Here is a 14867-nt window from a genome sequence, read left to right on the forward strand (position 1 = left end):
CTCTTTTTTGTTGTGGCAAAAACAAGCAATGATAAAGAAAATAATTAAATCCAAAATATTAAATGGTTATATTGTTTATACAGAGTGCATGAAAAACAGAACATATTTGCTCCCGGCGTAGTTAATTATTAAAATTGTTTTGTAACGGTAAAGTTTTTATTTTTAATAGCGTGAGCTAGTAAGTTTAGGGAGCGTTCAAGTATTACGTAACGCAATTTTTTGATATTTTTGACCCCCCCCCCTCCCCCCATGTAACGCGCCGTAAGGTTTTGTTGTACCCCCCCCTCCCCCCTAGTAAAACGTTACGCAACCCCAAGTGACCATTTTTACCTAAAAGTCACAATTATGTAGCGTAACGTACCGGAATAAGTCACTAAAATACCTTTGTTATTGTTTTAATCACGTTAATGTTATTTATTAACATTTGAAATGTCTTGTTTTTAAGAGCAAGAGCTTTCTAATGTTTTTTTTTGTCCTAATAAATTTTTACTACTCAATCGTACATTTAGCAATCATACATTTAATTACGTCGTTTTCCTGACTTGGCTCTGTCCTTACACACTTTTTGCTTTATCCGCCACTGTTATTCTCATGCATTCTCCTATTTTAGCGTTTTACTAACAAAGCTATTAAAATTAAATAACAAATTTTATTTTTAATAATTATTTTTACCTTTGGCAATGCAATTACAAACATAAAACTAACTGCAATAAAATATATTTGACAAAATTAATCGTATTTAAGAATACGATCGAACGAAAACGAAAAACATTTAAAATAAAATTAGCCATAATTAAAATAAGTAGATTGTAAAAAAAAACAATTCAATTGGAGTTTTACTGCTCCTCTGTCCATGGGTTTCCCAGCCACTCAGATTCTTTCATTACTGGCATCCGGAGAGCAGACGAAGAGGGTTCCGGAATTGTTAACCCGCTTGCATCAACTTCGTCTTCGTCGAGCCAATCGGCATCCTCAGACGATGTTTCACAGCGATGCACAATGCAGAGAAGCTCATTTGCCCTTCTTGCAGCAAGTCGCTGTGGCCGTACTCGACTTTCACGAAGGTCTTAGGCAGTCTTGCTATGCATGTAACGATTGTGCATTTGCACACTCTTGTGGGATGTAAAATAAACCCCACAGGTTGAACATACTCGGTTCTTTAGGTCGGATTGTACTGATGGGCAAAGGAAATCTTAAGGCATCTGCTTAAACCCTTCTAGAGGAGGCGACAGATCAACAGACAACCTCACAAGAAGTGGCGAAAACTTGCATGATCCTCTATCTATCTGACTAGGTACCACGAACTTGTTTGCGGTTTAAGGATTGGGCAGGGTGGCGGCAGGAAAGTTTCTGGAAAGACAGATTTTAATGCACTCCTCAAGCGGGAACAGCAGGATTCATCCGCGCATTTAATAACTTGCAAGAAATATTGCGATTCACGGACGTGAGCGCTATACCACGCCATATTAGGGTCTGCTGGATCCTGCAAGCTATCTTCAGGGTTTCTATATTCCGCCGAAACATCGTAGTTGTCAATTTTCATACAGTCGGTCGAGTGCTTGGAGCACATAAACGAAAAGGGTTGCCATCTTGGGAGAACAAAATACGAACAATTCAATCGGGAATCCTCCATAAAAAATAAACGAAAAGGGTTGCCAACTTGGGATATTTTAATTCACTAGTTTTTTTATTAACCTTTCAGACCAATCGTCTTTCGTACCACAACATTACTGTTGTGATGAGAGAAAATCTCACACATAGAAAACAGTGTATTTTGAATATCAATACCTATATAATTTCTAATATGGCGATTGGAGTCTACGTTGACAACCGAAGTATAACGAAGCCATCCGAATAGCGGTATTTTTTGTTTTAACTACTTTACTGGAGTGACGAGAAAAACTATCACAGCTGTTGATAAATAAATATATATATATATATATTGCTTTACGTTTGGAGTAAAAAAAAACAATATTCACTAATCCTGTAAAGCAAGCAGAAGCAATTTTGTGAAGGTAAAAAAAAATTAAGCTATCATGCCATTTGAAATTTTGAGGAAAAAAAAAGTTTTAAAAAATGCGTGAAAGAATCTGTCTCTACGCGACCGTTCTGAAGGGTTAAAAAAAAACTATGTGACGTAACGCGTAGGTCAACCCCCCCCCCTCCCACCCTGTAACGCATTTTAACGTTTTACAAGACCCCCCTCCCCCCAAATTCGTTACGTAATACTTGAACGCTCCCTTAGAATATTTTTGATGGTGTGCTGATTGCTTTACCGAATTCACCATTTTAAAACGTTTTTATTATTAACGCAATTTCTTGTTGTTTTTCTCGGTTCAGTATAAATTTTGCAATCGACTTCAAACTAACTTCCCGATGAGCTAGACACTTGTAACTTCAAACATAGCTTAGGTCTGGATGATAATACAATATTAACTCTTTTCTGTTTGTTCGTTACAAATCTGTTTACTTTTGTTTAGCAAAGCCCCCCCTTGAATAGGCTACGAGATGAACAGTTCAGTGTTGCGGGATGCATAACTCAGTACTCGCAGGCGTTGCCTATATCACGCATACAGTGCTAGAAGAAATGTCCGCCACGGGGTCATATAGTAAGGTCTGGCATCTTCCTATCATTCTCCTTGGCGAGACCCGTCTGCTTAGCAGAGCTCGCTAACGGTGCTGATAACAGTTTAGTTTAGAACGTCAATAGATAGTGTTGCATTGAATTTGACAAGCGCTGTCGTTTGGTACGTACGTCAATGCTTGTCTCCTTACCCTTATCTATTACATTTTTTAGTTTTAAACCTTATAAGTATTTTTATATGTATTAAAAAATTTCCAAACAATTTTTTTTCTCTCTGTTTACATAAACTCAACACATTGAGTATTTCAATATTTAATTACATTTGTACCGCATGTGTTGCATTTGGCTTAAAGTTCTATGTTGATTGGTTAAAACATTGGTAAAACTGAAGGAAGGTAACTTTTATGAATATAAAAAAAATTAATTGTTAGTAGTTAACTATTTTAACGAAAAGTTAACATGTTTATACATTACAAATTTTTACTATAGTGAGACTGGTCGGTTAGGTTAAGTTTAGGTTAGCTACATTAAAAATACTTAATGGTTGGTTAGGAACTATCAATTTGAAATGTAGCTCATTAAACGCAAACAAATGTAATTTTTTTCATTTTTTGCACAGTATTTATAATATATCCAACCTAACCAGACACTATTTTAAAGTATTTTTATGTAGCTTGAAATTTCTCTAATTTATAAGTCAATAAAGTCCGTGAAAGAAGGACATATACAACTACTCCGCGCGGTTTTTTTTTCTTTTCTTTATTATAGGTGCTACCTTAAGTTGCACGAGATAAACGACCAGCTTCGGCTAACTCCGGAACTGTTCGGGCCGGGGAGAGACAGGACCGGTGTTCCTCCGGGGAGAGACACAGCGCCAGCGAGTGGAGACAGACGAGTCTGTGGCGGTGATTGCGATCGACCGCGTCCAGCCGTCGCCGGACGAGGCGGCAAATTGGCTCCTCCCACTCCTCCTACTACTCCTTCCTCGAGAAAAGGGATGGGAGGGGGGGGGTTACCGAGCGACGTCAGGACGACGCACAAACCTAAAAAAAAAAAAAAAAAAAAAAAAAAAAAAAAAAAAAAAAAGAGCGACTTTGCAAAGGTCAGAAAAGACACAAAACTGTCTCCGGGTGTCGGGGGGAGGGAGGGGGAATGTTAACCTGCAACCACCGCAGCACATCACTTTCTAAACGCTCTCACCCTTTTGGGACCTGCAAAATAGCTTGTAAGAATTATACAAGTAATTTTATCAGGATAGTTAATTTAAAGGTTCCTCATTTACTCATCATTATAAAGAAGAAGAGCATTCTAAAGATAATGGGAAGGGAGAAAGGGGAGCTACGTTTCGCCGACCCTCCATCAGTCCCGATAAAAAAAAATAGAGCGCTGTAACTCAGTACATGTGATAAAAGTGAAACTTCTTAGGCAATTCAAATCTCGACTTTTTAAGTATATCGTAAGGGGTAAAACGGCAGGGAAAGTTCAAGAGAGGAACACAATTTTCTAAATAAATATTACTCACAAAGAAAAACTGTGCGGTGTTATCGTTTCTTCACAAAATCCTGCCATTTGAAAAATCTCAAATCTCTGAACGAAATATGAAATTCATGACAGGTGGCGCTATCTATGCGGGGAAATGCAGGCACTGTGAGCAACGCTCTCTACGCTGCTGGTTGAACAAGGAGGAACGCGAAATATACAATTCAAGGCACTCACAACTGACTGTATAGGATACCTATATCTATTTTCTCAAACAAGTGCATTTGTACATACTCTTATTCTTTCGTTCATCTCTCTGTTATTTTTTTTGCGGTGGACGAAGCATCATACAAAAAGGAGAACGAAAACGAGCCCAGAAACGTATATAGCATAGTGCTCTCTGTCTATATTTGGCCAAGTAACTATTATCAGTACTTTTCACGTCAGAAACGTTTCAAAACAATTTTTCACGAAAACGTTTCATTAAAATTCGGCCATGAAATTTCACTCTCATTGCGCCCCAAGAAGTTTCACTAAAAAAAAAAAAAAAGGTTTAGCATTTTCAGGGAATTTTAAATGTAACTGAGCCAACCCAAAATTGTTTCATTTTAACACCTCTCTTAGCCTAACCTTTGAATACTGTATAGAAGTCGCCAGCCCAGGTTAAAATTTCTAATACGGTTTTGAGGTAATTGGTTAATTCACCGCCGCAATCGCCACCATCTCTAGGGCATCGACTTGTGGTGGTCCCTAGCGGACAAGTGTCGAACTCTTCAAACACCCCTTCCCCCTCCCGTTGAACGACCTTGAGCTGCAGTGAATGATTGGTGGGAGGTGCGGTAAATGGCAGCGGGCGACAGTGCTGCGCTCTGACGTGTAAATAACAACTAAGACGATACAGGGCGTTACGGGGGCGCACTGCAGCGGTGAAGTTCCCAAGCTGCTCATCATACGCCCCTGAAAAACGTAGAGCAAATCCTATCCACTCGCGACTTCTATACAGTATACATATATATTCAAAGGCCTAACCGAAGAGACGCGGACAAATCGGGCTACTGACTCGTGGTTGGGTGAACAGATGGTTTCCCCGCAACACCCGAGGCAGCCACTCTCATCTCGCCGCAGCGCGCACTTCCGGAAACGAGGACCGGAAGCTGGGCATCAACTCTTCAGTCGGCGTGTGACGACCGAACCGTGCGTGCGCACCGCCACCGGCGCCGCACTGTTGCCAACCACCGCGCTTGAAAACAAGCAGGCTGGCTGGCTACACTGGGTCGTTGGAAATAAAACTGCAAAATCTGTGTCAAAATATTTTACGTTAAGATATTGAAAATGTCTTCACCTTCCAAACTAAAGAAATAAAGCATGCTTGTAATTTAATGAGGTGTGTTAGGCAGGATGATAACTGCGGTGTTCGCTGGTGTTTCTAGAGCGGTATCTCTCCTCTGAACTAGCGCGCAGTCTTCTCGTCGTGCATAGGACAACTGTGGGAGTTGATCGGTAACCATAATATCATATGAAGGAGAAAATAAAGGTATAATGCAAGTCCTTTGAGTGTTTTCTAGAATCTGTATCAGGTGTTTCGTGTCTAGAAAATATTATAAAACTCGCGTTTTTAGCCATTTTCACTTTTATAAAAACATAGTTTTTTTTTAACTTAATGCAAAAACAGAACTACTCTTAAACCTCAGCGTATCCTTAAATTATTTTCGTTAACAGATCCCATTCGATATCTTCAGCAAAGTATTTTTTTTAAAAAAAAAAAGCTCTGCGCAACGAATGTGTGCCCAGGTAGGCGGGGGCCCTTAATACGTTTGTAAATTTATATTTTTCAGTAACTTAGCAAAAAAAAATTGTTGTGTGTTACAAACTACGAGAGAATAAACAAAAAAAAATTATGGCAGAATTTTAATCTATTTACTATTCACCACGGAAAACAATTAAAAAATTACTACACCTTTTATACGGCTTTGCTGAAGCGAAGGGTAAAAAAAGAAAGTGATCCGCTCCAATTCCTGTTCGTTAGGTAAACGATTTGGACGACAAATAAAAAAAATATATATATATAATGAAAGTAAACGAGAGTACTTTAACGTAAAAACCAACGCTTCGTAACGGACAAAGAGGTGGCGAAGGAATGGGGTGGGGGAAAGACGAATACCAGGCAACTGCAGTTAGACGTGGAATGGAATGGAATGGAATGGAATAGACCATCGGGAGCTACGTTCGGACCCACCGACCGCCAATCACACAGAGTGGTCAGTCCGACAGGGTTTGGTTTCGAGGCTGTCCTTGCCACGCCAAGTTGGTAACCTCATTTTCATGTCCTCGAATTTATTTGAGGGTTGTTGATGTTCAACATCTTAGCTCTTAGTATAAGGCCATATGGCAGGAGTCAATTCGTGGATGAAACGGAAGTCGGATGGAACGGAAATGTGGCGGACGGCGCAAACCAAAGTTCACAAAGCCAAAGGGATTCTGTTTAGTACTAACTTTTTAGTGAATTTTAACAAGATGGGCAGCATTTTATTTAATTCCTTCACAAAAATCAGGTTAACAGCCGGGGCTCAGCATTTTTTTGTCGAGTCTTTTATCACTTTTATCGGAGTCATTTGATTATGTAGTTTCTAAAGTGCGCTCTACAAATCGAATGATTAGATAGTCTACGTAGCTGCTCCGGAAAAAAATTCTACACGAGATTCGCAACTGGAAATGTAGTTGAAAACACGACTGCGCATATTCATCACGCTCGGAATTATTTTAAGGAGGCTACATTACATTTACGACTCACTCATGCTCTTGGCATGTTGTGTTTTGTATCACATTTTTTTAACGGATACTTACTAAAGACTAACTAATAACGGTAAAAAAAAGTCTCGCCAGTGTTCGCGTGACCTTACAGCTCGAAAACGACGTTTAGTAAATACAGAACAAATTTTTGACTACTTCAAATGCAAGACAGTATTCAGAATAAATTTCATTTTAAATCTTTAATCAATAGCTATTCTACGATTTAGACTAATTATCATTTGAGTACTTAAAACATATTCTTGGTGAAAGAAAAATCCTGTCTGCTTAAACGCCAGACATTTTGACTCGAGCAACTCCATTAATAAGTTTAAAAAAAAAGTAAAATTCTTAACGCAAAATTAAATAGTGGGATGTTTGTGATAAAGTTCGGTAGCTCAGTGAACGTAAGCTGAGCAATTCACCTGCTTCACTTGCAGAAATCGGTTCAGCAGGGGATATATTGGGAATAATAGAGCTACCGAAGAATATCCAACGCGTAAATTGCTGAACGCGTGGGGATTCCATGTTTGGAGAGTGGTTCTGAGCTACAGACCAGATGCGCGCGTTGAGCCGGCACTTAACACGCATTAGTCTGTTCGTATGTTAACTTGTCTCGCATCTGACCTGTTCTCAACAGTAGTGTATATACCAATGGTTTGCGTGTGTATATCCTTCCACCACTGTTCAGGAAGCAACTTAACGTGGTTGTCAGTGTTAGTAAAAAAAAAACTTATTGTTCAGTGGATTCAATCCCGGGATCCCAGTCCATAAAACGAAAAATATTTCCGAACGACACGCACCCATTTCATCCGTCGTTGTCACTGACTTTCTTGACCGCCATCTTGTTTTAACAACTGATCTTAGTCGCGTTTGCGCCGGAAAACAGAGAAGTGGTGAGCTGTGATAGTTGTGACGTTAAGTAAAAGGGTGTCTAAAAAGCTGTTCTTTGCATCGAGTGTATAATTATTATATTTATCGCGTGTATAATTATTTATTATTCGTGTTTTAATTAGCATAAATCAGCTAAAATAATGTTTATGTACTAAGTCATATGTCTATGGAAGTCATTTTATGAATGGTTACAAATGTGAATAGTAAACAGACAATATTTTCTTGCAGTTCAGGGTTTCTTTTTGGTTATAGTGTTACGTTCGATAAAAAAAATGAAAAAATTGCTAAATTTTCTCTTCTTTTTCCCATACAAACTATACCTCCGTTCCTCTTTTTCTTTGAAATTTCCAAAAACCTAAGTCACTATCCCAATCACACATTTGAAAATAAATAACTTTTTCTAAGAATAACATAAGCCACTTTAACTTTTATAGCTGCCTCCGTGATTTAACTCAAAGCAAACAAATTCCCCGAGCAACGCTAACAACTAGATGAATATAAAGTGATAGTATAGCTATAAGATTTATATTTATTAGTTAAATTTATACATGTTAATGTTTGTTGGTGTATTTGTTTAGTTTATTAATTACATATAATATTGTTAGTTTATATATTTTTTGTGGTAATATATTGTGCTTGTGTGAATTCTGGTCTTATTACACATAAATGGATTATTTAAGAACATAAATTACATTGTAAGTAAAATTTTAATTTTTTTACATGTACGTTTTCGTATGTTTTATTTGCCATCCGAAATCCCCCAAATTAACCCAGGATTAGAAATAAGGGCCGGCATCGCATTCTCTAACCGTGTTGCTTTGAAAGTAATGTTTGGGAAATTGGCACCACTGGTAATGCCATATTTGAGACGAGTCACGTGACAAGGGCTACAAACGGGGGCGGGTCTCCGCGATTTCACAGGATGTGATTAATGAAATGTGTTTCTGAAAATCGTGGGGAGGAGGGGAAATTGGATGGGGAATGGGAATAACAACGTCAGATCGATGTGACGACATTGTTCAAACGCGAGCATGTGACACGATGGTCATATGAAAGGTTTCTGTCCGATCCCTACGCACTCCCCGCCCCCTTTTCCAATCAGCGTCCAGCAGCTCCATCTGTAGTCTAAATTGCGCTCACAGACATGTACGTTGAACAAAATTACCCGCCGCTAGAATTCCCTACCGGAGAAACTACAACAATCGAATATTACGATTTGCAGAGCGAAAGGTTAAACTATATCATTAAACGGCTCATTTGATTACTGACAGCGCACTATAAACTCTACGCTATCAAGCATGCTAAAGAATATTATTATAATTGTTGCAATAGCAGTATCCTTAGGGTTTGTTTTATCCTTAAATTACTATTTACTATGAGTATTTTAGTTACCAAATATATTCCAGGGTAGTTTCACAATCATGGCACATTATTATTACGTTTAGTATGTTCCCTAATTTTCAATCACCATCTTCCTGTGTAAATTTCGTTGCAACGTGCACGCGCTACGTAAAACAATTTCTCTCACATTTCCATAACGCGCCTTAAGACGTGTAACTGTAACTTCCAATTGTGCTCAGTTCAGTTTGGTAACTGCTAATATAATAATACAAAATCAAAATGACGAGCACGTTAAAATGCGTGATAAAAAAATTCAGTTCTCTCTCTTCCAGCTGTGTCCAGGTTGTGAAAAAGACCAACGAAAATGGAAACATACGACTTGTCCGATCCCGAAACCGTCCCTGGCACGAGTAGTAGCTGTGATATGTGCGATACTGGGAGGTGGCGAATAGATTAATAGATTATACATTCCCTTCTGATGATGGTTATCCTGTCACTCCGTTTGGTTCTGTATTTTGCCTTAATTTAGTAACAGAAGAGGCGCCCTCTAGCACTCCACCGGGTTAGCACCGACGATACGTTGCGTGGTGGATTGTAAACCTATCAACATGTTCATGTTCGATTGACGAATAAGCACTAAGAAAACATCCCACGAATATAAACACACAAAATAATATTTTTAAATTAACCCATCAATTCTGCCCCTGCCCCTGCCCCTAGTGGCTCTCCTGCAAATGGTGAATTGAAATGACATTACCATTGCGGTAACATCAAAGCTTCAAAAGGTTCGCCTACAAAGATTAAATGAGGTTGCAGTTGAATTTTTTTCTCTCCTTAAAACCAACATAGTTTGAAAAATTGTTTATATCATATGTAAATACACATCGGTCGTCCAACATAAACCTTCAAGCTGTCACATTAACAACATTAAAATATTAATTCATAGAAAAATTATTCAGGATAAACTAACTGCAACTGCCTCTGCGTATGCAGGTGTAGGTGGTGTAGGTATACCGTTCTCCCCCTTTGCGTTACATCGCGGGTTTGGCTAAGTTTGAATTTCGATAAGTTAATCTCCCCGGGAGGGGGGAAGTAAATAGGGCAGAAGGGGGGAGTAAATAGGGTGAGAGAGAGGGGGGGGGAATAATGCGTCACCCACGGCTGTGGCCTCGGTTTGGCGAAGAGACGGCTGGAAGGAAACCGAGAACGCATATTAGCATTTCCCTCTACTCCCCCCCCTCCCCCCCCGCGAGCGAGAAAAGCCACCGAAAAAGAAAATGGTTGGAGGCGTCGAGAACACCACTCGCCAGTTTGTCTCCCGGCTTGAGCGTCGCGACGCGCTATCGCCATTAATATTAATGTCGTGGGAGCTTCCACCCCTGGGGCGGCGGGAGGAAGAAAGGGTTTGAGACGAGGACAAGAGAGTGGAGCGGGCGGCAGGGGTTGAAGTGAAGGCTCTGTCGACGTCACAGATAACAGGCGCCCGAGCCGACCCGCCAAACCACGCATCGACGTCCGTCGTCAATAATAAAAAAGAGTGGAAAGGTTTTTTTTTTTAGGGTATTTTTGGAGGGGGTTGGGGAATAGGGAGAGAAAAATCCAGGACCCTCTCTCGCCCCCCGCAGCGAACGCCCGCGAAGGTCGACACGTTTCCCACTCACACAAGGGCACATCCATCTCTCGAGATGACGAAGGATTCTTGTCCCCTCCCCCCTCCACGCCCCACTGGGGCCCATAACCAAGATGAACCGCAAGAAATAGAACAGAAAGCCGACACTGTCTAGGACCAAGGAGAAAGTGTTACTGTTTTCAAAAAGCTGCGCAGTTGCTAAAAAAAAAAAAATAATAAAAAAATACGTATTTCCAAGCACATGCTCAAATACCACCAAATCTTTAGTATTAGAAGGATTCAATATTCAAGGAAATATATGCCAAAATAATTATCAGCAAAAATAAAATTAATTTGAAAAAATCAATGTTAACCTCTGAAGTTTACTAGGTTATTTTTTTCCTCATGCCTGTCCTTTTACTATTCCCCAAGATCTACTTTTAACATATAATTAAATAAATAAAATTACAATACGTATCTATTCTGTAAACCTAGTTTGCGAAACGTAACTTTCTGAAAGGTTAAATGTTTCAACACCATAGTTAATATTTTTAATTTCTAGATATTTATTTTATTTTTTACCCTTGAAACCGTACTTTGTGTAATGTTTAATAATATTCTTTAAAAAAATAAAACGAAAACAATTTTCGATTAAAATATTTAAAACGTTATAAACTGTTAAAAAGTATTTTATGGTCCCCGCCTACCCGGGCACACACACACAGTGGGCAGAGCTTCAGAGAGATCACGCGGTTTTAAAAACTTCTAAAGATACCGGAGTGGGGTTTGTTTACGAAAAGCATTTAAGAATACGCCGAGGGCGTATGAGTAGATCTGTTTCAGTATTTCACTTTTAAACTGAATTTTTAGAAGAGTGATAAATGGTTAAAACCGATTGTTTTCAGATTTTTTTAAATAGAACGCTCGATAGATTCTATAAAGCATTACAGATTCATCTTAAGGAGGATTACACCTCACCATACTGCGATTTTCAAATTATTATTTTTTTATACCCTTTGCAATACAGCTTTAGTGCTAATCGTTTTGGCTCGGCATGGCGCAGGTCTTCAAGCTTTGGCTGCTAGTCGAAGTCCGACACCCGTGAACCCGGTGTGATGATCACGATAGTTGGGGAGACGCCCGCGAGAAACATTTATTCGCGGCGTTTGCCGACCAGAGCCCCGTTAGTAAATAAATACGTGTGGTCGCAAACAAAGGAATGTAAAGTCTGGGGGGATACGATTTTCCGTCTTGACACGCCAGAACTTGAAAGACGGGAAAATATCCAAGAATGGGCCTGTTCAGACTGTATATTAGTGTGTGTAATTTTGTGTTAGCAGCGTTATCAGTGCTTCTGATAAGTCTCTGAATACTTCAAGTTTGTATTTCCCGCGCTGCTGTGTAGTGGCAACCATTATTCAGCATCCTCTGCCAATAGTTGGCAGCCCTGGACTTCCAGCCGGAAGCCAGTCATATTTTTCATCATGGCGGTGAGTAGTACTATGGTGTAGCCTCACCGTCAAATTGTTTTACTATAATGGAATCTATAATCGTTATCGTATACAGTCCACTCAGTCATCGCGCTATAACAGGACCTTTTAATTTCTCCGGCATGGACAGTTCAAGAGGCCTGCGCCGGCGCTGGAAGCACCAGGATGGAAAGGGAAGGGAGGGGGGAGGGAGGGGTTGTGGTCCACGCAGCAACTCCCGCTCCAACAATGGAGCGACTGCGACGATCGACGCCAGGCCGGGTCCCGCCCGCATCAGCACACAACCGCCGGCCAGCGTGTGACAAAAGCCCGCGGAAAGATGTAGTGGAGGGAAGGCGAGTGGGGGGGACATCCTGCCGTCCAACTACGCAGGATGCGCGGGGCGCGGGCAGGTGTAATGGCCTTGTAGGGGAGGGGGGGGGGTGGTGTTTGTGGACACAATGAGCAGCCGGGGAAGCTTCGCTTCCGGCCACGCGAGAATAGCAGGCGGTGTGGCGTCACAACCACAGGGCGAACAACACACTGCGGCAGTGGCGGCCAACTTCACTGTTTTCGACCGGCACGTATTTGAAAACACGGCCAATTCAAACCAAGCATCTTGCTAAGTTAGCATGGTAATTTTTTTTTTTTTGCAGTGTGAATAGTCAAAGTTACCCCATTGTTACCAACTGGGAGGCAAGGTGGGGCCGTGCGTGTGTGACAGTGGCGCGAGGCTGTGTGTGTGAATGTGTATTTATATATATTAGTGTCATGTGTATCTAGCTGCAATCTGCCTGCTCGTGTAGCTCCATCGGTTGCCTCTCGAGCATCGTGTGTTGCCTGTGTGTAACGAGCGAAATGCGAAACTGGGGGCGAAAAAAAAAATGAGCGAGGGGGGTATTCACAGAGCAATTAAATGTCCCTGTACTAAAATTACAGATCCACCAACTGAATAAAACGGGTGAGGGGAGAGGCGGCTGGAATCTCTCGTCATGTGACAGAATTACGAGGGTTGGGAATAAGGAAGAACATGGGGGAGGACGGAAGATACGAGGGTTGGGGAATAAGTTGCCTAGGGGTGAGGGGGGCGGAAGATAGATATTAAACTACAGGAGAGCCATTCCGTTTTTTTTTTTCTCCCATAGGTTCAACAGCTGGAAAGAGCTGAGAATTATGGCAGGTTCCAATTAAATTGAACTGCAGTAGACTCAGCAATTGAAAAAAAAATTATGTACAAAGCGCGCATTTTTAAAAAGCAGTCAACACGGGGAGGGGTAAAGCGCGATGGAAACACGAGAGGACTCGAGAGTGGAGAACAGAGTCCTGCGAGAAGAAAATCTGTGGTCGTGCGCGCTATGGCACCTAGTTTCTGCCACCCCCCCCCCCCCCAACCCATTCCTTGTCAACCTGGGCAATAGACGGTGTGCGGAGCTTCAGAAAAAACTACGTGATATCAAAACTATTCATATATCATAGTGGAGTCTTTACGAAAAGACTAAGAATACTCTGAGAACGGATGTGATTTTTCCGTGTTGCGTTTTCTAAACTGTACTTTTAGGAGAGTGGAAAGGGCTAAAACTGAGTACTTTCAGAATAAGTTTTGGGCATGTACCACCCGGTACATATTCTTGAAAGCACTCAAGGTACCTGAGCTGCAACTTTATCCGCCATATAATATTATTCTCACCGCTCAAATCTCAAAGTTGCCCAATGCAGAAGAAGGCTGCGCGCCAGTCCACAGCAATGTGCTTAGAGGCGACTGTCACCCTTATCTCGCCTCACCAACACAAACGCCCGATGTCTAGAACGGACCCTCTTTAACTCGCCGTATTTACTAGAGAAGTTCGCAGCCGCTCTGTGAAAGGGTGTCTCCACGCCCGGGCCTTGAAGCGGTGCGCACATTTGAAACACCGCGCGAAATGCGTCAAAACGAACGCAGTAGAACGGGAACTGTTTGTAGGAGGTCATATTCGATAAATACGAAAGGCAATGGTGGTTTAGGTCTGCTTCCGGCTGAAGCCAGCTAGTTCAAAACCACGCAGCTGTATTAAGAAATTCAAAAGTATTTTCGTGTAAATAAAGTAAATTGCATTTGCCTGGGATTGCTTAACGTTACATTAAGCCATGAAAACTTTAACAAATCGTAAGCTGTTCTATCAAAGGGTCCAACGAAGAAAGTAAGTGTGTGTATCTTTTGAGTATAAGCTATAAACCTATAAACCAACGAGTGACTTCTCCATTTGCGGAAAAAATATAATGACACTAGTAATTATTAAGGAACCCCTGTTTTTATGTCAGAAATTCTTTTTTAGATCAGGAAGTTGTGATAAACATTTTCTGGATGAGATGTCAAACACCTATTTCCCACAGAGTCCAGTATTCAAATTTGCACAGGCAATATTCAGTGGCTTATATCCTACCGTGATGAGGATGTGTGTGTATTCGTCGCGTAATACAATCTTCAACACGACCGTCACAAATAATGATTCAAGAGACATGTGAACAAAAATAGAGGTCAATTGGACCGAGGTCAATTTGACCGCAGTCCTGCGGGTAGTACGTGTGACCGCGAGATAAAAAAAAAAAAAAAAAAGCTAGCCGACTCATGCAGGGCACGTACTACATACGCCTTTTTTTCCCCGTCGGTCGCTCTCCTGCAAATGCAGAAATGAAATGACATTACCATTGCGGTAACATCAAATGT

This window comes from Bacillus rossius (assembly GCF_032445375.1).
Source record: "Bacillus rossius redtenbacheri isolate Brsri chromosome 9 unlocalized genomic scaffold, Brsri_v3 Brsri_v3_scf9_2, whole genome shotgun sequence".
NCBI classification, from domain to species: Eukaryota; Metazoa; Arthropoda; class Insecta; order Phasmatodea; family Bacillidae; genus Bacillus; species Bacillus rossius.